This window comes from Panthera leo, chromosome D2 (assembly GCF_018350215.1).
Source record: "Panthera leo isolate Ple1 chromosome D2, P.leo_Ple1_pat1.1, whole genome shotgun sequence".
Taxonomy (NCBI): Eukaryota; Metazoa; Chordata; class Mammalia; order Carnivora; family Felidae; genus Panthera; species Panthera leo.
The window spans coordinates 34449390-34473360 of NC_056689.1; the positions used below are offsets into that span (position 1 = coordinate 34449390).

A 23971-nucleotide genomic window follows, 5' to 3' on the forward strand; every position below is an offset into this window, starting at 1 on the left:
TTTCGGTCATCAACTTACTTGTTTCTGACCAGTAAAATAATGTTTTCCTCTGAAATTTTCATGGATTAAGGTAAGGGGCATTTGGCCTAAAATTAATATTTTATGAATTTAAGTATTTATTCAAAGTGTGAGTCTATTTAATAGATTATGGGTAAATGTTGGTATAATTTGTATTAAATTTTTATTAATAATATTATTTTTGCTAATATTTGTATGTTGTATTTGAAGGTAATAAAATGGGGTTTAATTTAAACTTTTACAGCTCTTTTGTTTACTAAAATTATACTTTCTTTCATTCTAAATTAGTAGAAAATAGGTTTTTTTGCTCATTTAGTACTTACAGATTTTGTTTAACCTGTAGACTTTAAACATCCATAAAACAGGGGGGAAAAAAGAGAGAGAGAGAGACCTTCAGTATATCTTCTTGTGACCTGGGCAGTATCACTTAACTTTCATGAACCTCAGGTTTTTATGTGTAAAGTGAACATGTTGTACTAACTAGTCCATTTGGATTTGAATTCTATAGTTGTAATGTAGTTTGATTATATTCACTGATTTTGTACCTAAATAAGATAACTGTTGTCTGTGTAGAATAAAATAAATTTGATGTGGAAATAATTTATGAGATCCCCTTGGTGGTTTACAGAAAATGATATGGTATGAATATCTTCAAAGACACTTTGAAGGGAACTACTGCATTCTTTTTTTTTTTTTTTTAATGTTTATTTATTTTTGAGACAGAGAGAGACAGAGCATGAACGGGGGAGGGTCAGAGAGAGAGGGAGATACAGAATCTGAAACAGGCTCCAGGCTCTGAGCCATCAGCACAGAGCCCGACGAGGGGCTCGAACTCACGGACCATGAGATCATGACCTGAGCCGAAGTCGGCCGCTTAACCGACTGAGCCACCCAGGTGCCCCTGGAAACTACTACATTCTTGATGATTCACAAACTGATATAATGGCAAGAAATAGTGGTAATAGCCTTGAATGGTGTATCTGCTAGAAGTTTCACTTGGTTAAAATCTACATTTCACATTTCCTTTATGGCTGATTTTATTTTCTGAAGGATTAAAGGAAGTAATTAGGAAAAGTGTTAATCTGGCCTTTTAAATTAACATGGAAGAATTGGTCATCAGTATGGTTGAGAATCCTTGGGAGAAATTGATATTTGAACTCAGAGTTCTTTGTAGTCAGAAAGATGAGACTGGCAATTTTTAAATATATGCTCTGTATTTTAAGAAGAAAAATTTCTTAAACTTTTTAAAAAAATAAATATCATTGCAAAGAATGAGATTTTAGAATCAAAGACAACCTGAGATGATTGAATACCATCAAAAATTCAGTTCTGATTTTATAATATCAAATGACCATAATTAGGAAGAAAATGGGGAGGAGCCTTAAAAACAAACATTGCAGAGCACAGAAAATTCTTTAATAAGAGCTCACATTTGTTAAACACGTGTAAAAAAGATGGAAAGCATTTATAGAACCAGAGAACAATGCCAAACGTTTGGCATAGACATAGAAGAATAGAAAAGAACAGAGGCCCAAGATTATTAGGTTTGCAGAAAATGCTGATGATATCAAAATGGCCTTCACTTAAAAAAAGAAAAGTCTCCAAATGTTCAGCAAGAACAAGACAAAATAATTGGACTTCATCAAAATTAAAAACTTTTGTGCATCAAAGGACAGTATCAAGAAAGTGAAGTCTAAAGCCAGCAAAAGGAAGGAAATAATAAAGATTAGAGCAGAAATAAATGATACAGAAACTAAAACAAAATAATAATAGAACAGATCAACGATCTGGTTCTTTGAAAAAATAACTAAAATTGATAAACCTCTAGCCAGACTTATCAAAAAGAAAATAAAAAGGACCCAAATAAATAAAATCACAGACAACAGAGGAGAAATAATAACCAATACCACAGAAATACAAACAATTAGAGTATGATGAAAAACTATATGCCAATAATAATTGGACAACCTGCAAGAAATGGATAAATTCCTGGAAATGTACAAACTACCAAAACTGAAACAGGAAGAAAGAGAAAACTTGAACAGACCGGTAACCAGCAAAGAAATTGCATCAGTAATATAAATAAATAAATAAATAAATAAATAAATAAATAAATAACCAACCAACCAAAAAACAAAAATCCAGGGCCAGATGGCTTCACAGGCAAATTCCACCAAATACTTAAAGAAGAGTTAATACCTATTCTTCTCAAACTATTCTAAAAAATGGAAAAGGAAAGACGACTTCCAAATTCATTGTATGAGGCCACTTTGAAGTGCTGAATCACTATAATGTACACATGAAACTAATATTATATTACACTGTATGTTAACTAACTGGAATTTAAATAAAAACTGGAAAAAATTTTAACAAAGTGAAAGCCCATGGAATGAGAGGAAATATTTGCAATGATATATCTGGTAAGGGATTAACATCCAGAATATATATCTCAACAAGAAAACAACTCAATTCATAAATTGTCAAAGGACTTAAATAAACACTTCTCCAGAGAAGATATACAAATGGCTAATTAAGCACATGAAAAGATACTCACCATCACTAGTCATTAGAGAAAACCAAAATGAGATACCACTTGATACACATTAGGATGGTTATTTTCAAATATATGGAGAGGAAAAAAATATTGCCAAGGAGGTGGAGAAAATGGAACCCTTTTGCATTACTGAATGGAATGTAAAATGCTGCTGCTGCTGCTGCTGCTGCTGCTGCTGCTGCTGCAGAAAACAATTGGGTGGTTCCTCAAAATGTTAAACATAGAATTATTACCATATGATCCAGCAGTTCCACCGATAGGTATATACCCAGAAGTCCTGAAAGCAAGGATTCAAGTACTTGTATGTCAATATTTATGGCAGTGTTATTCTCAATAGCCAGAAGTTGGAAACAAACAGAAAGTCCCTCAACAAATGAATAGATAAAATTTGGTATATACATAAAATGGAATACTATTCAGCCTTAAAAAGAAATGAAACTCTGATACGTGATACAACATGAATAGATCTTGAAAATGTTATGTCAAGGGAAATAAGCCACACATAGACAACTGGATTTTCCTATAAAGACTCCACTTATATGAGGTACTTAGTCAAATTCTAGAGACAGTAGAATATTGGTTGCCAGGCACTGGAGGAAAGGGGGAATTGGGAGGGGTTTTTTAAATTTTTTTTAATGTTTATTTTTTAGAGAGAGAGGGAAACAGAGTGCAAGCAGGGGAGGGGCAGAGAGCAAGAGAGAGAGAGAGACAGAATCCAAAGCAGGCTCCAGGCTCCTAGCTGTCAGCACAGAGCCCGATGCGGGGCTTGAACTCACGAACCGTGAGATCACAACCTGAGCTGAAGTTGGACACTCAACCGACTAAGCCATCCAGGCGCCCCAAGGGAGTTATTTTTAATGGTTGCAAAGCGTCTATGTGAAATAACAAAAAAGGTCTGGAAATGGATAAATGGTAATGGTTGCACAGCATTATGAATGTACTTAAGGTCACTGAATTGAACACTTAAAATAGAATGGTGAAATTTTATCTTACATATATTTTCCCACCTTGTTTAAATAATTAATGCTACCAACTAGTAAAGTTAGACTAGGACTTATAGACTAGTAGAGACATTATACTGTTATAATCTATATATAGTATAGATTATTAAAAGAATCATTTTTCCCTACCTAGAAGAGGAAGTTGTAAAATGACAAGCTACAAGTCGTGTCTGGATAAATTTTTACTTTTTTTTTATGTTTATTTTTGAGAGAGAGAGTGTATGCATGTGCACAGGGGAGGAGCAGAGAGAGGAAGACAGAGTATCTGCAGCAGGCTCTGCACTGACAGCAGAGAGCCTGATGCGGGGCTCAAATTCACAAACCATGAGATCGCAACCTGAGCCGAAATGCTTAAGCAACTGAGCCACCGAGGAAAATAAATATTGGATATGAGGCAATTAGACATATTTGGTGTTTTCTTGAACCAGTCTCAAAAAGTCTGCTGATAAATAAATAGATTTCTGGTGATAACACTTCAGTGTTTACTCTGAGCTTTGCTCAGCTATCAACTATTCAGATAAAGCTGTATTTGCAGAGAATGCAAATGCAGAGAATGCAGATAATGCAATACTTTAACAAATATCAAGTAAGTTGAATGTCAAAATGAGACTTTTGAAAACTTTAATAAACTGGAGATACCAGTTGAGTGATGAAAGTTAAGGATAAGATTCCATATTTGATTATAAAAAACAAGTGTGGCATTGTTTGTTTTTTCCTTTAATCTCATCTCTCATTTTTCTCCTTGAATACTTTAGTAATAAACTATCTTTAAGTTTCCAGGGGAAAAAAGGGACATTGTATTTCTATTTTTTTTTAATGTTATTTTTGAGAGGTGGGGGGAGGGGCAGGGGGAGAGAAAGGATCCAAAGCAGGCTCCACGCTGTCTGTGCAGAGCCTGATGCAGGGCTTGAACTCATGAACCGCAAGATCTTGATCTGAGCCAAAGTCGAAAGTTTAACTGACTGAACCATCGAGGTGCCCCAGGACAAAATGCAATGAAGTGTGAAATAGATTTCTCAGGGCATGCAAGTAGGTTTGTTTTATCTTTCTTTCTCCCTCTTACCCCAGAAACAACAATCAAATCTGTGCTTACTGTAAATTTTCAAAATGTCAACTGTTAGTGGCAATCAAAAGAATGAAATCTTGCCGTTTGCAACAATGTGGATATAACTAGAATGTATTATGCTAACCGAAATTAGTCAGAGAAAGACAAATATCATGAGTTCACTCATATGTGAAATTTAAGGTACAAAACAGGTGAACATAAGGGAAGGGAAGCAAAAATAATATAAAAACAGGGAGGGGGGACAAAACATAAGACACTCTTAAACACAGAACAATCTGAGGGTTGCTGGAGTGGCTGTGGGGGGGATGGGCTAAATGGGTAAGGAACATTAAGGAAGACACTTGTTGGGATGAGCACTTGGTGTTATACAAAGGGGATGAATCACTGGATTCTAGTCCTGAAATTATGATTGCACTATATGCTAAGTAACTTGGATGTATATTAAAAAAAAAAAAATTAAAAATAAATAAATAAGTTCTAGTTCTTGAGTAAGTAAAAAAAAAAAAACGTCAACAGCAAAAACAAAACACGCTTGGCTCTCATTTTCAGAAGGTTATACACTATTAATGATGCTTTAAAGCTTTTCTGATAACTTTAATATTAAAAATTTTTAAATGCCTTGTCCACCAAGGTTCTCTCTTCACATTGATCCTTGTGAGACCAGAAATAAATGAGGTGATCCCTATGATTACTTAAGCTTACTGCTTGGAGAGAATTTCCAGGCCACTATATGACCTAGCTATTCCACTCATAGGTATTTGCCCAAGAGAAATGAAAGGATATGTTCATATAAAGAATACACAGGGGAGACTGGGTGGCTCAGTCGGTTGGACATCTGACTCAGGTCACGATGTCACGGTTTGTGACTTGGAGCCCTGTGTCAGGCTCTGTGCTGACAGCTCAAAGCCTGGAGCCTGCTTCAAATTCTATGCCTCCCTCTCTCTGTGCTCCTCTCCTACTCAGACTTTGTCTGTCTGTCTGTCAAGAATAAACATTAAAAATTAAAAGAAAAAGAAGACGTACGCAAATGCTTATAGCCATTTTATCTGTAATACCCAAAGTCAGGAAACAACCCAAATGTCCATCAGCTGGTGACTGGATAAACAAATTATTATCTATCCATACTGTAAAATACTACTCACCGTTAGAGGTGAATTATTTATACATGCACCAACATGGATAAATCTCAGAATATATATGCTGAGTGAAAGAGGAGATGCCAGACAAAAGTACACTATATATGATTCAATCTAAATTAAATTCTAGCAAATTCAAAGTAATTTGTAGTGACAGAGTAGATCCATGGTTGCTAGGGATAGAGATGTACTGTGAGGCAAAGATCACAAACGGATGTGAGGAAACTGTTGGAAATAATGGATGTGTTCATTATCTTGATTGTAGTTATAGTTTCAGGACTTGATACATGTGTCAACACTTACCTAATTATTAACTTTTTGTTTGTACAGATTATTAAATGACAATTATATCTCATAAAGCTATTTTAAAATAATGTATACTGTGTGATTCCATTTATAGAAATTTAAAAATAGGAAAAATTAATCTAGAGTCACTCAAATAAAAGTCACTCCAAAGAACCAATGTTAAAATGAATAAATATCAACTTATTTTTTTAACTATGTATCAAATTTCTATTATTTCCATGAAAGATTTCCTTATATTTCAATAGTATTATCAAGCCAAAGGAGGAGTACTTGATAGTCCTGCATTTTAATCCTGACAGACTATTAAATATTATCATACACCACCATTAAATAATGCTTTAGAATTAAAAGTGTTTTACACAAAAACCATTTCATCTACACAATCTGCGGCTGATTTTCTAATGCATGTACGGTTTCAGCTTTACTCATAGAGATTACTCCATTTTTGTTAGGTGGCATTGGTAGTGTTACTAGGACTGTTGATCCTATTCCTCTCTTAATTAAGTTTTACTTAACTAACTTGCTTAGATAACATGCAATCCTCATTCTTTTGAAAAAACTTAACAAGCAGTCTATGAAAACGAAAAAACAAAACAAAACTTAACAAGTAGTTCCAAGTAAATGAGGGAGAATTCGTGGATATTAGGCTCTTCTCTGGTATACCACCTTACTTCTTTCCCCACAAACTTCTTTGTTTACCAGGACTCACTTTATTTGTTCCTAAACCTTTTTAATGCAGTTTATCTTCATCATATAATTATTATATAATCTCACAAAATGAGAATGCAAATAGAATAAGAATTAGCTTAATGAATTAAAAAGTTGCTCTTGAATTAAATGTGGGCATGAAAATGATAAAATATTAAAAGAAGCAAAAGCTATAAATATCTACACTCAGGAATGGCTTGATAAATGTCTATGAGTTTTCATTCTGCTTTAAAGAACTGAAACTGAAATCATAAACTATGAATTATGGATCTGGTTCTATAAGAAAGACTCTAGAATATCAGCAGACACACACTCAAAATTTTGACCCTACTTTAAATATTAGCAAATGATATATATTTATATATTAATAAAATGCTTAGATGTTTTTCTTAATATAATCAATTTGCTGATTTATTAGGCAACTACTATTCCTTTAATTTCCTCATTTTAAAGTGATGGATTTGTGTGGAAATACTAAAGGATCCTTTAAATTTTTTCTTACAGCTTAAAATTTAAAAAAAAACAACTAAGGATTCATTTTCTCACACATTCTAATATTCAGTAAAACTGACCTAATTTATTCTAAACCAGCAAAGTCTTTGTTCTGAAATCTAAAATAAAATGCCTACCGTATTTTAAATAGTTATTCTTTTTCATTATTCATTTCACAGACTCGACTGTAGCACCTTTTAAACTAGACTTTTCCCATTTCTCATCCCCACTATTTCTTTTCTCAGATTTGCCCAGGGAAAACAATATTCTTCTCCAAGGAATATTTGCAAATATTTGGTTGGGCAAATCCAGATACAAAATAGAAGTGTCCACAGGAATAACATTGCTGCATTAATGTGTTAAAAACAAGGTATAATTATTAAGTGATATAATTTACTTTTTTTCTATTTTTTCTTTCATTGTGGTTAAAAAAAAAACAACAGAAAATTTACCATTTTGAAGTGTACAATTCAATGGCATTAAATAAGCCCTCAATATTGTGCAGCCATCACCACTGTCCACTTACAGAACGTTTCCATCATCCAAACAGAAGCTGTATACACATTAAACAATAACTCCCCATATCTCTAATTACCACTATTCTATGAATTTGCCTATTCTAATTTCCTCATCTAAGTAGGATCACCAAATAGTTGTCTGTGTATGACTTATTTCGCTTAACGTAATGTTTTCAAGGTTTATCCATGTATCAGAGTTTTGTCTTTATTTAGTCATCTGTTGATGGACATTCAATTTGGTTTTGCCTTTTGGTTTTTGTGGATAATGCTGCTATGAACGGGTACAAGTATCTGTTTGAATACCTGTTTTCAGGACCTTTATTCTATACCTAGAAGGGGAATTTGCTGGATTGTCTGATAACAATTTTATGTTTAACTTTTTGAGGAACCATCAAATGGTTTTCCATAGCAGCTGCACTATTTATATTCCCTCCAGCAAAACTCGGTAGTTAACAATTTCTCTATATCCTTACTAACATTTATTTCCCCTTTTTTTGACAGTAGCCATCTTAATGGATGTGAAGTAACATCTTTTTGTGATTTTGATTTGCATGGCTTTTAACAGATTCAGAAATGCACAGAATCAAATTTCTCTGTTACCTCAAAATTTTTGGTGTCCTGTTACAGTGCATGTTGTACTTTTAAACCTCACATCTGAATTTGGCAATTTCTTCTTAGGGTAGTTTTGAAACTACTCTAATATATAAGGCCTTTAAATATGACATTGTATTTTTTTGTTTCTGACATCCTCAAAGTTTAAAATACTTCCCGTCAGCAACAACCATTTGTTAGCTGGAATCACGTGTAATCAGCTCAATAAAGGACATTTTACATGCAGGTAATTATATCCATTGATGCCTGCTAATGCTAGCTGCTTTGTGGTCATTATCTAGCAATACATGACTAAAGAATTTGATTATTCTTCTTGTTTTTCATTTTTATTAAATTAAGAAGTTTTTTTGAATAGTGTCATTTTGCAAATGGTTCTTAGGAGTAATACCTTTCAAGGCTCCATAATCACTAGATAATTAACCTGCCAGGATTAAGTACACTCAACTTTGCCTCAGGATGCTTAACTCTCAAATAAGGTCAGTTATCTCATGATAATAACTGCTTTGTCAATAATTAACACTTAATTCGACAGTAAAACATCACATCACCCATAGAATGCACTTTAAGATAGTTTAAATAATAAAATACAGCTTGAAAATTGGGCAGAAGATTTCAGTTTAATTATTTCAGACAGATTAAGGATGATAATGTTTTAGATAAAACTCCCTCACATACCTAGTGTTTTGAATCTCACAGATGATTTCTATTTAAAGGTTATTTGCTACTCTGTTTCATCATTTTGTTGGCAGTATGCACATACTGTACATTATCTTGCAGGGAGATCTATTTTAAACCTCTTGACCCTACAGAGAGGATTCACTATATTAAAAATCTCTAGTATAGATCAGGAAAACTGAAATTACGCTTTCCTGAGTGATGGTTTAACTTTTTAAAAATGTATCTATTTTGTCAATGAGTGAGTTACAAAACAGTGAATGAAATTCCACAGTTTGTTGATGTGGTTGTTTGTTATTGCTGAGTAGCTCTTCAATCATGTTTAGCACAGTGATATGCAGCCGAACACAGGAATCTATTTGCAAGAATACATCAGGACATTTTTAAGGAAATGTAAAATTGGCTTTAGGTATTTGAATCCATGTTTTCTAAACCTGAATAATGGCTGCATCTCCTTATATATAAACCCTTATAATCTTTTTACCAAACCAGATGGAATAAGTTAGGTTTTTCTTCTCTGTCTACCTATTGAAGGGTGGAGGCAGGGAGGTGATTTTATTGGTATTTATTGTTTACATGGTTAAATCCATTTTAATAGCCATTGATTTTTTTTTAATGACAAAAATCATTTGAAAACAATGGTGCTTTTAAGTATAAATAAACTTTGATTAACTCTATCTTATCTGAAGTATTTTGTCAGGTTTTGTATATCTGTAAAATGGAACTTATTTGCTATTTCAATATGAAAATCTGTATAAATATAAATTAGATGTGCCACATATGGTAAGTGGTATACATGAATATATCTTCATTCAGATGACTTCTTTGTTTAGGAAAACTTCTGTTCTTTGTAAAGGTATTATTTTTAATTTTTGGAAGTTCTGTGTCTCTTCAGTCTATGCATATTTTATTCTAAGAGGATTTTTTTAAATTTTTATATCTTTTTGTCAAATTGAAGTCCTGAAGATACATGATTTCCAAACATTTTCAGAGAGCCAGCCTGTCACCAGATCCATATTCTGACAGAAGAGATGGGTTTTTCTTTTCCTCATATCAAGGTATTCCCATCATGTATGTGGGTAATAGGACTGTATCTAAAAATAGAATTCTTCCTTGTTGAAGGATTGCCTTGTTTCTTTCAAGAAAAAATGGTCATTACCTTCTTGAGACTGTTCATACAGATCTTTCCATTCCTCTTTCTTTGCTATAAGCAGTGAGAGGAGCCTTTGATATAGACAAAATCTAAGGTTATTATAAGATCAGTCAAGGGGCACCTGGTTGGCTGAGTCCATTAAGTGTCCCACTCTTGGTTTCAGCTCAGGTCATGATCTCAAGGTTTCATGCATTCAAGACCCCCATCGGGCTCTGCTCTGGCAGCAGGGAGCCTGCTTGGGATTCTCTCCCTCTCCCTCTCTCTCTGTCCCTCTCCCACTTGTGCTGTCTCTATCTCTCTCAAAATAAATGAATAAACTTAATGCAAATTTTTTTTAATGTAAAAAGTAAATGTTTAAAAAAAACAAAAGATCAGTCAAGGAAGGTGGAAAGAGCGTCCAACTTCAGCTCAGGTCATGATCTCACAGTTTGTGAGTTTGACCCTCACATCAGGCTTGGGGCTGTCAGCACAGACCCACTTTGGATCCTCTGTACCCCCTCTCTCTGCCCTTCCCCTGCTTGTGTGCACTCTCTCTCTCTCTCAAAAATAAATAAACATTAAAATAAATAAATAAATACTTATGGTGCTCTTATAAAATTCTGACATATTTACATTTCCTGCTAAGGATAATGAAGTTTCAATTAAGACAAGGGTATGGCACCATAAGATTGCTATTTAGCTTCTGGATTTGACTTTCTCCTTAGGGTCTTTCTAATAAATATATCTGGTCTGGGAAAAAAAAAAAAAATGAGATTCACTGTAGCACAAGGGAGGTTCCTAACATCAGTGGTATGTTGTAAAGATGTGCTATGGGAAGGATTCAGAAAGAGCCAAAGGCTATGTAACTATGTGATTTGCATCTCTCTTCCTTCCTTTCTACTTAACTCCTTTACTCCTTTTCTGTTTGGATCCCTACCGATATATCCTTCCTTTCTTACCCTCTTTCTCTCCCTCCCTTACCAACTACATTGCCTATCCAAAGAGGAAGTTTTTTAAATCCTTCCCAGACTACCATCCATTATTGATAAAAAAGCCCAATAACTTGAGAGAGCTTGAATTGCTTTGGAGACAATCATATTTTATGCAATAATGCCATACATACCATGTTACTTAGTATTTCAATTAATCTTTTTATTTGCTTGTTTCAGTTACTGTACTACAAATTTGTGACTCTTATAATATTACCTATCTAGTATGACATGATATAAAAGTAATGAGTTACTATTTAAAGTTCTTATTTAATACATTTTAAATGTCATATTAAAATTATTAAATAAAATCGACGTATCCCTGTACATAAAAACTGTAGATTTAGGGATGCCTGGGTGGCTCAGTCAGTTAACCATCTGACTCTTGGTTTCGGCTCAGGTCATGATCTCATGGTTTCATGGGTTCGAGCCCTGTGTTGGGCTCTGCACTAGCAGCACAGAGCTTGCTTGCGATTCTTTCTCTCTCCCTCTGCCTCTCCCCAATCTGTGCTGTCTCTGTCTCTCTCAAATAAATAAATAAACTTAAAAAATATTTTTAAAAATTTAACAAACAACTAAATTTATATGACAGTGGAAGGAACACTGGACTTTATTCAGAAAATCTGGTTTTTGGCTCAGCTTGAATTTTTTCTGTGCCTTTCTTCTTTGACATTAGGAGCCTGATTAGCAAAATTTAAATAGGTTCTGTAGATTAGTAATAGTGTTTTATCAACAGTTATTTCTGAACTTTGATGATTCTATAATGGTTATGTAAAATCTTCACCTTTGGAAAATTCCTAATGTCTTTTGTCTGATTCACACCCAAGCTAGGTTCCTACATTGCATTCAGTTTTCATGTTTCCGTAGTCTCTTTAATCTGGAACAACTTCTCGGTTTTTCTTTGACTTTTAGGAATGTGACTCTTTTGAAGAGTACTGGCCTGTTATTTTGTAGGATGTCCTACAGTGTAGGATGGGCTAATAGTTCCTCTAATTAGTGAAAATTTTGGCTAGAATACCTCAGAAATGCTGTTTTGTCTTTTTGCATACTGTATATCAAGATTTCAACATTTCTCATTACTGGTCATATTAATTTTGATCACTTGGTTAAAGAGATATTGACCCAGTTTATGCACTTTAAAGTTACTATTTTTCCTTTTGTAATTTAACTAGTAAGTATCTGGTGGGGAAATACAAGAGACTATGTAAATATTTTGTTCTTTCATTATATTTTCACTCACTACTTTTAGCATCTATTTGATGGTTCTTGCTTCCAGTAATTATTGTGGTATTTGCCAAATGATGATTTTTTTTCATGTAAGGTAATTTTTTTGTGCTTCATCTTCTCCTCCAATTATTAATTTATTAACTTCTTTTCTTCAGTATAATTTATGGATATTTATTTTATTCCATGAGTTCCAATCCATTGCAGTCATTGTGTTGTTTTTCCAATTGTCCTGACTTTGGTCATCCGGAACTTCTTCATGTTGGCTCCTTTGTTCTTTTGATGTGCCCTCATTAATTTTGAGCACTCTACTTTCTGGTGCCACAAGTTGTTCCAAGTTCATCTTATATTTTCTTTCTCTTAACCCTGGCGTCATCCTATCTGCCTATATCTCTATTTATACTTAAAAATGTGACACCAGGGGCTCCTGAGTGGCTGTCAGTTAAGCACCTGACTCTTGATTTCAGCTCAGGTTGTAGTCTCACGATTAGTGAGATTGAGTCCTGTGTTGGGCTTCACCCTGACAGCCCAGACCCTGCTTAGGATTCTCTATCTCCCTTTCTCTCTGTCCCTCTCCTGCTCATGTGCATTCTCTCTCTCTCTCAAAATAAGTAAATAAATTTATAATAAAAAACATGACACCGTAATAATACCTCAGATTGCAATCCAACACCACAGGGTTAAAGCTAACCTTCCTTTTTTCCTTATTCATATTTCCTTTCTTCAGTAAGAAACCTGGCTTTCATTATCTGCAATTTAATGACTTATTTGCTCACATCTAAAGTATATATAAAGTAGTTTCAGAATTGCAAACCCACCCTTAGGAGAAGGTGAGCATTATTTGCAGGTAGGAGGGATATGAATTGTGGGCTAGAAGACAGACTGTGATAGGCAGTCTATAAAATGTCCCTCATTGATTCCCTTCCTTCCTCCTAGTGTTCACTATCTTATGTAGTCCCCTCTCCTTGACTGCGGAGCTGGGTATAGTGACTTGTAACAAAATGACTATGACAAAAGTGATAAAAGTCATTTCCAAAATTACATTACAAAAGTACTGTGATTTCTGTCTCACTTTCCCTCTCTTGTTCTCTCCCTGGGAGCCCTCACTTTGGGGAAAGCAAGCTGCCATGTTTTGAGTAACCCTAAAGAGAGACTCACATAGCAAGGAACTCTGGTCAGTAGCCAAAGAGGGCCCGAGGGCTACCAACAGCCATATGAATGAGCTCCCTTAAACATGAGATAACTGCAGCCCTGGCCTATATTGTGGTTGCAGCCTTTGGAAAGACCATGATTAAGAGACACCTAGCAGGGCGCCGGGGTGGCTCATTCAGTTGAGAGTCCAACTCTGGATTTTGGCTCAGGTCATGATTTGATAGTTCTTGAGATCCAACCCCATGTGGGGCTCTGCACTGACAGTGCCTAGCCAGCTTGGGATTCTCTCTCTTCCTCTCTCATTCTCTCTCTCTCTCTCTGCTCCTCCCCAACTAGTGCTCTCTCTTTCTTAAAATAAATAAAATAAACTTTAAAAAAAAAAAATAGAGGCACCTAGCTAAGCCATCCCTGGATTCCTTACCTATAGAATCTATGCGATAAGTGTTTGTTGTTTTAAGCCACTAAATTTTGGACTAATTTCTCATGCCATAATGGATATCTAATGCTTGCTATGCAAAAGAGATTTATGAACTAGATATTACTATTTGTGTAAAGTTTTCTTGTCTTTAGCTTTCATTACTCAATACTTTTTTTTGAGGTGACTTAGATTAGTTCTTTTTTTTTTTCCACAGTCCCTCAGGGTGGTTATGTCATTTAATTACAGTTGTATCATTTATTGCTATTTGCATTCTATTAAGATTTCCCAACATTTTGAATTACTTTAATTTTTTTTAAGTATGTGAAACATTTACATGGTTTTAAATGCCAGAACTATGCAAAAGAAGCTTACTTATAAGTGTCGTTCCCAAGACCTCATTTCTCATCTGCTTCTTTCCTCCTTCTCTCATTCTTCCTACTGTGTTTCTTCCCACCTACCCTCTGTCCTGTAGGTAATTTTTAATTAGTTTCTGGCTCACATCCTAAATTTCTTTTAGCATAAATTAGTGGCAACATGTATATTTTCTTATTTTCACATATCCCTTTTTTGTTACATGAAATGTATTACACTGCAGGTTCTCTGCATTTAGCTTTTATTTGCTGTTGTTAATTTTATCTTGGAAATCATTCCATAAAAGCTCAGAGAGATCTTCCTCACTTTTTTTAATAGCTGCATTGTACCTCATTGTGTGAATGTACCAGAGTTTATTCATTCACTCTCTTTTATGTGGGCATTTAGGTTGTTTCCAGTATCTCGCAGTTAAAAGCAATCTTTAATGAATAACTTTATGCACTCATATTTTTATGTTGTTAGAGATATTTTTTCATGGTAAATTCCTACAAGTGGGATTGTTGGGTCAAAGGGTAAGTGCATATGTGGTTTTGTTAGATGTTACCAAATTGCTCTCCAAAAGAGTTATAACTGCTTTCATTCCCAATAGCAATGCATGTGAATGCCTGTTTCTCATGTAGTTATTTTAATGTTTGGTTATCAGCTGTTTGTAAGACTTAGCCATCAAATAGAATTCACTAAAAGGGTAAAATTCTAGTCTTATGTCAAAGGGGCACTTGGCTCGCTCAGTCGGTAGAGCATGTGACCCTTTATCTCAGGGTTATGAGTTCAAGTCCATGTTGGGCACAAAGCTTACTTAAAAAAATTATTTTTAGTTGCTGCAAGAATTAAACTGAGCTAAGACTAGTATGATTTAGCCCTACTAGCCAATTCATTTTAGCACCGTAAAAATAATCCAAGAATTAAAAAGTGAGCATCCTTTAAGGTACAGACTTTAAAGACTTATTCATTCATTTTTGCTTGTTTGTTTAAAAACATTAAATGAATATGAATGAATCCCTATTATACAGTTTAGTTTCATTTTCTGGCCCTTTATCTATATGTATCCCTTAAGCTCCTCTTTTCTCCTGTACTATTTAACTATTTTCCAGAATGCACTGTGGTCGCTTTTGTTTTCATGTCCTTTCAGCTTTTTTTAATGTTTGTTTATTTTTGAGAGAGAGAAAGAGAAAGAGAGAGCATGAGTGGGGGAACGGCAGAGAGAAAGGGGGACAGAGTGCCTGAAGCAGGCACCTTGCTGACAGGAGAGAGCCTGGTGCAGGGCTGGAACTCACAAACCTTGTGATCATGACCTGAGCTGAAGTCGGGTGCTTAACCTACTGAGCCATCTAAGTGCCCCTTCATGTCCTTTCATATGCCACTCCTTTTGTCATTATCCTCACTCCTTTCCAATTCTCTCTGGTAAACTTCTACTTATCCATTAACACTCAGTTCATATATTGGACCGTCTGGCTGACTCAGTCACTAAAGCATGTGACTCTTGATCTTGGGGTTGTGAGTTCAAGCTCCCCATTGGGTATAGCGATTACTTAAAAATAAAATCTTGAAAAAAAGAAAAAAGAAAGAAAGAAAAAAACTCAGTTCAGTTATTGAGCCCCACGTCTTAGAATTCTCTCTCTCTCCCTCTATCTGTCCCTCCCCTGCACACACACTCTCTCAAATAAATACTACCTCACTCACACCTTCCCCCTCCTTCTCTACCCCCTCCACTACTGCTCACCTAGTCATTTTTAAAATGTGATCTGTAATATTTTGTTTGTCATTATAATACTTGCATTGTTTAGTAACAATATGTTAATTGGTTTTTTTACACAAGAATGTGTTCCTTCACAGCAAATTTTCATTCTTCATTACAGCCCTCCTGCCTAACAAATATGTATTTATTAAATATTTAGTAAATGAGTGAATGAATTTTTTCCTTTGTAGGGAGAGTTTGAATCTTTGCAAATTATAGACAATAGTTATCTTTATAAATATTTATACTCCAGGGGCACCTGGGTGGGTGGCTCAGTCAGTTGAACTTCCAATTCTTGATTTCAGCTCAGGTCATGATCCCAGGGTTGTGGGATTGAGCCCCGCATCAAGCTCCATGCTGAGTGTAAGATTCTTTCTTTCTGAAGATTAAGATTCTTTCTTAAGATTCTTTCTTTCTCTCCCTCTGCCCTTCTGTGCTTGTGTGTGCATTCTCTCTCTCTCTCTCTAAAATAATAAAAAAAAATTATATTCCTATTTAATCACTACTTTCAATCTTAGATCTAAGATTGATCTTACCAAAGTGAAATTTATAACTACTTTATATTATATTTGACAACAGTTAAAATATTTTCAGAATAAAATATTGACCTTAGTTTTTGATAGTTTTATGTATGCTACGTAACATAATAATGCAAAATTCAAATTAACCAGTACCTAAATAAACCAAATGTTCTCTTCACTGCTGACTCATACTTTTCTTTTCCCTTCATAAGATATAAAGTTGTACATTACATGGACTATTTGGTTGGCTCTTGAATTTGAATGACAATCCTAAAATTTATAACTCTTGGAACAGTGTGAAGAAATATTTTGTAGATATGTATAAAGTAAAACTGAAAAATACTGAGCCCTATTATTTCTATAGTTTAATAATGCATAAGGATGCCTGGGTGGCTCAGTCAGTTAAGTGTCCAACTTTGGTTCGGGTCATGATCTCACGTTTCGTGAGTTCAATCCCCCCATCAGGCTCTCCGCCCCTCCCCTGCTTGCTCTCTCTCTCTTTCTCTTTCTCTCTCTCAAAAATAAACATTAAAAAATAAATAAAATTTTTAAAGATAAAAATGCATAAATTTTTCTTGCCCTCTAGGCACTAGCACTGGGTGACAACATGCGCAATGTATACTTGCATACTTTGCTTTTCCTTGATCATTACTCTTTACCTTAGTTTTGTTTCCACAGCAACTGGGTAGAAGGCAGTTGAATTCTGACAGTAACTACCCAGATTTAGCGTCAGACTGTACAGGTTTAAGGGTTCAATTCTCTAAGTCTGCCCTTACTTAAGGCTCCAGCTGAACTTCGGCCACCTACATTTCTGACCAACTTGGCTACGAGTTCAGGGATTCCCAAAACCCTCTCAGGTTTGATAATTAATCTAGATGACTCACAGAACCCAAGAAAGCACCATACCTACAATTACAGCTTTATTATAAAGATACAACCCAGGAATAGCTAAATGCAAAGGTACTTAGGGAAGGGTATGGGAGGATTTTAGATGCAGAGCTTCCATGACTCTCCCCTTAGACTCCAAGCCTAGCACCCTCTTACCACATCAATGTATTTTGCCCACCAGGAAGCTCCACTAAGCTTCAGTGCCCAGAATTTTTATGACGGCTTCGTTATATAGGTATGGTTGATTACCTCATTTGCCATGTGATTTAACTCAGTCTCAAGTCCCCCATCTTTGGGGGATGGGTGGACCCAAAGTTACAACCCAATCTTGAAGCTGTCTATGGACCCACAATGTGTCACTTTATAAGAAAGACACTCCTATCAGCCAGAAAATTCCAAGGATTTCTGAAGCTCTGTGCCAGGAACCTAGGACAAGGACCAAATACATTCCTTATTATACAACATTAAGGGTATGATGAATAGATTATTATTTGCACAAGCTTTATAACTGGGGTAGGGGAGTACAGGATCATATGATCTAATCAATAAAAAATGAGATAAAGTACAAATACACAAAATTTGAAATGACAGAGGGAAATAATGAAAACTGAGAAATTTCTAAGAAAGTTTATTTTGAGACCACAACCTTGGTGCTAGGGATGCTCATTGCTACAAGATTGCTTCTTTATTGAAATAAGAAAACAATCTCATTTATAATTGCACCAGAAATAATAAAATACCTAGGAATAAACCTAATCAAAGAGGTGAAAGACTTGGACTCTGAAAAGTATAAAACATTGATGAAAGAAATTGAAGATGACACAAAGAAATGGAAGGATATTCCATACTCATAGATTGGGAGAACAAATATTGCTCAAATGTTCATACTACCCAAAGCAATCTACAGACTTAATGCAATCCCTGTCAGATTACCAACAACATTTTTCATAGGACTAGAACAAATGATCCTAAAATTTGTATGGAACCACAAAAGACTCCAAATAGCCAAAGCAGTCTTGAAAAAGAAGAACAATGGGGCACCTGGGTGGCTCAGTCAGTTAAGCATCTGACTTTGGCTCAGGTCATGATCTCATGGTTTGTGGATTTGAGCCCAGTGTTGGGCTCTGCACTGACAGTGTGGATCTTGCTTGGGATTCTCTCTCTCTCTCCTTCTCTCTGCCCTTCCCCAACTCGCACTTTCTTTCTCTCTCAAAATAAATAAATAAACTGGAAAAAATAAAAAAAGGACAAAACTAGAGGTATCACAATCCCTAATTTCAAGATATACTACAAAGCTGTAATAATCAAAACAATATGGAACTGACACAAAAATAGACACATAGATCAATGAAACAGAATAGAAAGCCCAAAAATAAATCCACAATTATGTGGTCAATTAATCTACAGTAAAGGATACAAAAATATGCAGTGAGAAAAAGTCTCTTCAACAAATGGTGTTGGGGAAACTGGACAGCTACATGCAAGAGTGAAAGTGACCACATTTATACAAAAATAAACTCAAAATGGATTAAAGACCTAAATAGGAGATCTGAAACTGTAAAAATCCCAGAAAAGAACAGAGGCATTAATTCCTTTGACATTGGCTGTGGCAACATTGTTCTAGATATGTCTTCTGTGGCAAGGGAAACAAAAGCAAAAATAAAACTGTTGGGACTACATCAAAATAAAAATCTTCTGCATAGAAGAAGACACAATGAACAAAACTAAAAGGCAGCCTATGGAATGGGAGAAGAAATTTGCAAATGACATACCCAGTAAGGGGTTAATATCCAAAATATGGAAAGAACTGATACAAAGACCAAAAAAGAAAACAAATAATGTGATTAATAAATGGGCAGAAGACATGAGTAGACATTTCTCTAGAGAAGATATACAGATGACCAACAGACACATGAAAAGATGCTCAACATCACTCATCATCAGAAAAATGCAAATCAAAACTACAATGAGATATCACCTCACACCTGTTGGAATAGATAAATCAAAAACACAAGAAACAAGTGTTGGCAAAGATGTAGAGAAAAAGGAACCCTCTTGCACTGTTGGTGGGAATGCAAACTGGTGTAGCCACTCTGGAAAAAAAGTATGGATGTTCCTCAAAAAATTAAAATAGAACTACTAGGGCACCTGGATGGCTCAGTTGGTTAAGCATCTGATTCTTGGTTTCATGTCAGGTCATGATCTCACAGTTCATGGGATCAAGCCCTGTATGGGACTGTGTGCCGAGAGCATGGAGCCTGCTTGGGATTCTCTCTCTCCCTCTCTCTCTGCCCCTCCCTTGCTCTCTAGCTCTCTTGCTCTCTCGCTCTCTTGCTCTCTCTCAAAATAAATAAACTTTTTAAAAAATAAAGGGGCTAATGTGATTGGGTCAGACTTGCCTAGATAATCTAAATTCTCAGGAACATAGTATGCACACTTTTTCAGTACATAGTTCTAAATCTTTTTTCCCCAGGAATATTTTCTTAAAATGTAGCTTTTGGTATTTGTTGTTTTCTTGGCTTCAGTTTTCTTTTTTCAGGCACTCTTTTTATCCACATGCTGGATCTTCTTTGCCTGCTTCAATATTTGTTTCTTTAACTCAGTTTTTATGTGCTTCATATATTTTTGTTTTTAAATTTCCTCTTTTTGTCTTCTTTTTCCGTTAAGACAAAAATTGTTGTATTTAATTCTGTCCATTCTAGTTTACTCTTCATTTCTGAAAATTTTTTAATTGTAATTCTTTCCTAAATTCTGTTACTTTATTTCTGCATTTTTATCATTCTAAAACATTTTTGTTTTATGGTTTATATAATTTTCTTAATCTCATTTAGCTTGTTTTGAAATAGCAAATTACAATTTTACTCTATTTTGTGAAGTCTTTATGGCATGCTTTCTTTATACATAGAGATTCTATTCTATTCAGTCATGATGCATCTTCTGATGAAATTATACTACCACTTATGTAAGTCTTGGGATAAACAAAAACAGACTTGAACCTTGATCTATAAATTCACCAACTCTAACTACCATGGTAAATATAAGAGGCAGAGAAGCATGTTAAATGAGCACACAGAGATGTACTCAACACAGTTTAGACAGAGACATTCTACAGGACAAATAACTCATTTTAAAAGAGAAAATGTGTAGGTTATAAGAAAACTAACAGATGTATCAACCAATGACAAGGCATAGACTTTGTGTCCTGATTCCAATTGAAGCAAACTGAAAAAAACACACAAACATACAATACAATGAGGGAAGTATTTGTATTATTTGTTGTTACTAAGGAAATATTGTTAAATTTTTTAGGTGGGTAGTGGTATTGGTTTTTTTTTAAGTAACCTTTATTTTAGACACGAAAAATGTATCTAAAAACATATATTTATATGTGTAAGATGATCAAAGCACATCTCACTGAAAAAGTAATGTTTGAGCAGAGATCTGGAGGACATATATCTGAGGGAAGAGCATTCCAGGCAAATGGAATCAGTGAAACCAGAGTGGCTTGAAAGGAAAAGTAGTACGAGATGAGGTCAGACTGTATGGGGTGCTAGAGTATTCAGGGTCATGGAAGCCATTTAAAGGCCTTTAACTTTGGGGCACCTGGGTGGCTCAGTAGGTTAAGTGTCCAACTCTTGGTTTTGGCTCAGGTCATGATACCATGGTTCGTGAGTTCGAGCCCCGCATTGGGCTTTGCACTGACAGCATGGAGCCTACTTGGAATTCTCTCTCTCTCCCTCTCTCTGCCCCTCCCTCACTTGTGCTGTCTCTGTCTCTCAAAGTAAATAAATAAATTTTAAAAAGGACTTCAACTTTTATCTAGATAGGAGGGAAATGGGTATGGTTTTAAACAAAGGAGTGAAATGGTAAGATTTACCTTTTTTTTTTTTTTAACTTCAAATTAGGTACCATAAACTGTAATAATGGTTTCAGGAGTAGTATTTAGTGATTCATCACTTACATATATCACCCAGTGCTCATCCCAACAAGTGCCCTCCTTAATGTCCATCACCCATTTAGCCCATCCCCACCCAGCACCCCTCCAGCCACCCTGAGTTTGTTCTCTGTAATTAAGAGCTTCTTATGGTTTGCCTCCTTCTCTTTTTATCTTATTTTTCCTTCCCTTCCTCTATGTTTATCTGTTTTGTTTCTTAAATTCCACACATGAGTGAAATCATATGATATTTGTCTTTGGCTGATTTATTTCACTTGGCATAATACATTCTAGTTCCATCCACGTTGTTGCATATGACAAGATTTCATTCTTTTGATTGCTGAATAATATTCTGGGGTGTGTGTGTGTGTATGTGTACACACCACGTCTTCTTTATCCATTCATCAGTCAATGGACATTTGGGCTCTTTGCATAATTTGGCTATTGTTGATAGTGCTGCTATAAACATTGGGGTTTGCTATAAACATTGCATGTGCCACTTTAAATGAGCATCCTTTTTTTTTTTTTTTTTTTTGTATCCTTTGGATACAAAGTTTTTTATCCTTTATATAAATACCTAGTAGTGTGATTGCTGGTGGTAGGGTAGTTCTATTTTTAATTTTTTGAGGACCCTCCATACTGTTTTCCAGAGTAGCTGCACCAGTTTGCATTCCTATTAGCAGTGCCAAAGTGTTCCCCTTTCTCTGTATCCTCACCAACATCTGTTGTTAGCTGAGTTGTTAATTTCTGGCCATTCTGACAGGTGTGAGGTGGTATCTCATTGTGGTTTTGATTTGTATTTCCCTGATGATGAGTGATGTTGAGCAGGTAAGATTTACTGCTTAAAGGGATTACTCTGGCTGCTGTGTTTATTAATTAAACAAATACTTTTTTGAATGACTATTAGTAAGTGCTAAATTCTGAGAATCAAAACACAAAAATATTCACCTTCCTACACTGATACTTCAGTAAGAAAGAATATACTAGAAAGGCGGCAAAAGCAAAGAGACTCATTATTATTAGGTTATACCACTAATCTAAGCAAAAAGGATGGAGGTTTAGACCAAGATAGTCGTGGCAACAGTAATGAGAAGTGTTTAAGTCTGGATATATTTTGAAGATGGAACCAACAGGATTTACTAATAGATTGAAAGTGAGATTGGAAGAAAAAAGTTAAAGATGACTACATTTTCTTATTAAAATGTCATATAAGGTAATTAATATCTGTGACTAGGATTTTTATATTATTTTCAGTTGTCACCTTTTCAAAGTTAGAAGGATATCATGAAGTATGGTATGGGGCTTGCTCATCTGCATTGGACTTGAGTTCAACTACAGACAATAGATTTTCCAGTTTTTATCATTTTCATTTACCCTCTTCCTCAAGAGCTAATGGTATAGATGCACATACTGATGCTTTATCTCTTTGCTAGATGTACTCTCCAGTACGATAGGGTTAGTAGAGTGCTTACCTGGGAGTCATGGAATCTCTAATCTGTTAGCAGAGTAAGCTGTCTGGCAATGACAAGTCCATGTAACTTTTCTAGGCCTTTATTTTCTCACCTGAAAAATGGTAATAAGCATACTCCAGTTTTGTCAGTAAAATGTTAATATGATTTCATAAATACATGAGGAAATACACATTTTCTTTCTCTCAGCCTGGTATTAATTAAAAAATGACCTCTTCAGAGGCGCCTGGGTGACTCATTTGGTTAAGCATCCAGCTCTTGACTTCAACTCAGATCATAATCTTAAGTTCATGGGTTCGAGTCCCAAATTGGGCTCTGCGCTGGCAGTGCAGAGTCTGCTTGGGATTCTCTCTCTGCCCTTCCCCTGTTCGTGAGTTCTGTTTGTCTCTTAAAAACAAAACAAAAAAAATTTTTTTTTAATTAAAAAAAAATTGAACTCTTCTAGGAGGAAAATTCTGCTTACTTCCTTCATAATCAAACCACCTTTGTTATGCTAAAATCAGAGTTTATATTTCTTGTTATATAGATATAGAAATGCACCACAAGGAATACTGCAAAATAAATTAGCAGAATTTTTGCTTATTGTTGAGGACATATCAACAACTATAAAATGGGTTTTAAAAAAGCTGTAAATTCACCAAACAACATTTTCACAACTGAATGGTACTTAGTACTATTTTTCAAATAACAAATAGAAGAAATTGAAGATTTATGAGATCTTTAAAAATGTGATTTTATGGGGCACCTGGGTGGCTCAGTCGGCTAAGTGTCCAACTTCGGCTCAGGTCATGATCTCAGTTTGTGGGTTCAAGCCCCATGTCAGGTTATGTGCTGACAGCTCAGAGCCTGCAGCTTGCTCCAGATTCTGTGTCTCCCTCTCTCTCTGCCCCTCCCCCCCCTCTCAAAAATAAACATTAAACAAAAACATTTTTTAATGTGATTTTGTGCATTAATTCCTATCTGGCAAGGGCATAAGAGAGGTAGGCCTTTTCTAAAAATATTCTCATCTCCATTTTTTGTGTATACTCTCAGATTCATATTAACTGACCTC

The 23971-nt window shown here is 35.1% G+C and overlaps 1 protein-coding gene across 8 annotated transcripts in view; it reads left to right on the forward strand.

Annotated features, from left to right (window-relative positions):
- ADK (adenosine kinase) overlaps positions 1-23971 on the forward strand; it is a 517703-nt gene that overhangs the window by 350509 nt on the left and 143223 nt on the right. The window lies entirely within an intron of this gene.